The following is a 4,170-nucleotide window of genomic DNA, read 5'->3' as shown; positions in this document are numbered from 1 at the left end:
AAGGTCTCACTAAAAGATAACTATCCTCGACCAAAAATGGACCATATACTGCAGAGGGTAGTAGGCTCATCCAGGATTTCATTTTTAGATGGATTCTCTGGGTATAACCAGATCTTAGTTCAAACTGAGGACCAAGCCAAAACTGCATTTACTACTCCTTGGGGTACCTTCATGTATTTGAAGATGCCTTCTGGATTAATGAATGTAGGTGCCACATTTCAAAGAGCTATGGATATAGCTTTTTCCAAGGAGATCCATGACTTCCTAGTAGTATACCAATATGACATCACAATCTTCTTTAAATCTGACAATGAACACCTAGACCATCTGAGAAGAGTATTTATCAAATGTAGAAAATTTGGGATTTCTTTAAATCCCAAAAAGACACTCTTTGGTCTGGAAGAGGGAAAACTATTGGGACATATCATATCTAAATATGGGATTAGAATAAATCTTGCTAGAATAGAGGCCATTTTGAGCATTACCCATCCTAGAAACATTAGAGAGTTAGAATCATTTCTAGGCAAGATAAACTTTCTTAGGAGATTCATTTCAAATCTAGCAGAACTGATTAGAGAATTAAATAACATGCTAAGAAAGGATTCATCACTTAAATGGATAGTGGAGGCCAAACAATCCTTTGAAGCCATCAAGGAAGCCTTAACCAAAACTCCAGTCCTGATAAGTCCTGATTTTAACAAGTACTTTATAATTTTTTTCTTTTGCTTTAGAACACACCATTGTAGCAGTCTTGCTGCAAAAGAACAACCAAGGATATGAACAACCAATTGCATTTTTTAGTAAATCCTTAAGAGATGCCACACTCAAATACAATATTATGGAAAAACAAGCATTAGCTTTAGTAAAGGCTATCAAAGGCTTCAGATTATACATTCTGTATTCTCACATTATTGCTTATGTTCCAAATTCTGTAGTTAAGGACATTTTGACACAAAATGGGCCTAAAGGGAAAAGAGGCAAGTGGATTGCCACAATATTGGAATATGACATAGAGATAAAGCCAACTAAGCTTATGAAAGGCCAAGGTTTAGCCACACTCATGGCTAAATCGAACTGTTAGGCCCTTGATATAAACTTCATTAGTGCCCTTGATGATCAGGAAAAGATGGCGACTCCACCGATCAGTGAACCTTTTACTGATTCACCCTGGTATGCAGATATTATATTTGTATTACAAAATTTACAAGCTCCTCTTGGTTTGACAAGAACTAAATCTAGATTTTTAAAGATGAATTCATAAAGAATTGTATCATAGATAATGCATTGTTTTGGAAAGACAATAGTGGTATTCTTTTAAATTATTTACTGAAAAATGAAGCTGTTAAAATCACGCAAGAGTTTCATGCAGGGGATTGTCGAGGACACTTGTACTGGAAGACTACTGCTGAGAAAATCCTGAGGGCTAGTTTTTACTGGCCCACTTTGTTTGCAGATGTTGAGAAACATGTGACCTCCTGTCATAGATGCTAGATATTTGAGGGAAAGAGATAAATTTTACCCTTGCATCTTAAACCAATTTCCACTGAAATGCCATTTCAACAATGGGGGTTAGACTTCATTAGAGAAATACACCCAGCCTCCTCAGCTCAACACAAATAGATTCTGACAGCTACTGACTATTTTACCAAATGGATAGAGGCTATACCTTCTAGGCAAGCCACAAACACTGCCATAATCTCCTTTCTAGAGAGTAATATCCTGTCAAGTTTTGGATGTCCCCAAAAGCTCATTACTGATATTGCAGCTCCTTTTATATCCAAGAGAATAATAGATTTCTGTAACAAATACCACATCACCCTTGGCCACTCCACAACCTATTATCCTCAAGGTAATGGACTAGCAGAATCATCTTACAAAAGCCTGGTCAATATCATTAAGAAATTGCTAGAAGATAACAAAAAGACATGGAACAGGAAGTTAGTCAATGCCTTATGGGTAGATAGACTGACTACTAAGAAGTCCATTGGAACATCACCTTATCAGCTAGTTTATGGGATGTATGAAATTTTCCCATCATCTTTGGGAGTGCCAGTGATGAAGATCATCCATGAATTACAGGTCAAACAAAATGATGTTCAGAGAAGAATAAATCAGACCATACACCTGCAATAGACCATAGAGGAAGTATATTTAAAATCATAGGTAATCCAGGACAAAATCTAGAAGGTTTTTGATAACAATACTAAAGAAAATGATTTTTACATAGGAGATAAAGTCCTTAAGTGGGACTCAGGAGAGAAGACAAAGGCAAGCATGGAAATTTTGATTCTTTGTGGCAAGGGCCTTATGTCATTTATGGCTACAGGGGCAACAATGCCTTTTTCATGAGAGAGATATATGGATTAGATCTACCAGGAGGACCTGTTAATGGTAGAATGTTGAAGCATTATTTTTCCACTAACTCACAATAGTTCACTTTACTTTGCATCATTGTACGTAACATTGCAAAGTGTAGATTGGATTGAATGGTAATTCTTTGAAGTTGAAGCCTGGAGAGAAGGCCCTGAGCTTTGAAGAATTCACTATCATAACTATCAATAAAGAAAAATCACACAAGGATAGTTCACAAGGCAACTATCGTTATAGTTCAAGGGCTACTGGTCTTTAGAGTTCTTGACATTTCACCAGGAAATGCCATCCCCATGTGGAGCCACTGTTAGAGTCCTATAGCGATAGGATTCATAATTTTTGAATTGGTTGAGGTTAAGTCTTGTAATATTGTACATATCTTTACTTTCTGCAAATGTTTTCCATATTAAAATTAAAAAATGCAAAGATGGTATGTCCTAAAAGAAATATCAAAGGACAAAATAAATTAGAAAAGATCAAAAAAATGAAAAAATATGAACCCCAAACAAAAATAAATCATGAAAGTGTGCAAGTCTAAGTGCCACTACTCTTTACTTTACTGTCTTAAATAATGGTTGTGTTAGAAAATTATATATTACGGAGCAATGGAACACATAAAATATTGCAGAAATATAAACACAGAAAACGCACAAAACAAGAGAGACACAGATATACGTGGTTCACCCAGTTTGGGCTACGTCCAACCCGAACAGTCAATCCTTCCTTTCTATTATCCAGCAAAATGAAGAGACACAACCTATAGCAAATCCGTTGTAATATCCTATGTTTTCTCTCACAGTCTCACCTCTCTGTTTCTCGCTCACAGAATACACATCTATCACACAGCCTCAAATACAATGCCCTCATACAAAGAGAGGGGTTGCCTTCTAGGGTAAAAAACCCTAAACTAAACATAAGTTCTACCGTCAAATCATCCGCCTAATGAACGGCCCAGATTGACTAGAAATTACTATACTTTTACAAGGCAATTTTACATTTATTTTTACAAGTCCCCCCCGCACCCCCCCACGTGGAGGGGTGTACAAAACTTCCTGGGGTATACATTCGGCTGAAACAAAGACCTCTGAACAATCATGCTCCACACACAACAGGTTGTGTGTAGCTTGTCATACATGCCACAACCCATGATAGTCAAACTGTTTAATCTTGACTACTTCATGCTTATAGTTAGAGAATGAAGATCTAGCCAAATAGTTTAACCTTGGAAAATAAAAAGATAGGTAGAGAAATAAAAGGAGCCCATCAATTTAATCTAAGCCCTTGGAAGATATAAGGTTAGAAGTAGATAGTTTGTTTCATAAAATAAAAATGAAAAAAAAGGGTTTGCTAGCTTAAGTGCACCCAACAAAGTGAAGACAAAATGTTAGGGTAAGTAAAAGGGTAAGTAGAAGAAAGGCTGCAAAAATACAAGCTATTTGAGGCATAAGCACATCTGTCATGTTTAATCATGTGTTTCAGTGTGTAGGAGCAGTTATGAAAGAAAAAGGATGCTCATAAGTTCATTTGGTTAACTCCCCCCATTCCATTTGACCCCTCACTACATACTTAACTAATTACCCCTTTTCCCTTCATTTTTACCCTTCCCCCTTGGTTTCACACAATCCCCTACCAAATTACCTTCCAAATTCATTCCCCTACCCAAAAATCCCATTTTCCCTAGTGTGAAACCATTTTCCCCATGAAAAAATAATTTCCCTTTATTAATTTCCCTAAAAACCCCAAAAAAACCCACTAAAACCTATTATCCTTACTATTACTCCCCTCCCACATTACTTTATT

The sequence above is a fragment of the Pinus tabuliformis genome, chromosome 6 (genome assembly GCF_031772625.1).
Source record: "Pinus tabuliformis cultivar Carrire ecotype Pingquan chromosome 6, CPIR1, whole genome shotgun sequence".
Taxonomy (NCBI): Eukaryota; Viridiplantae; Streptophyta; class Pinopsida; order Pinales; family Pinaceae; genus Pinus; species Pinus tabuliformis.
Note: the sequence above shows the minus strand (reverse complement) of the source record.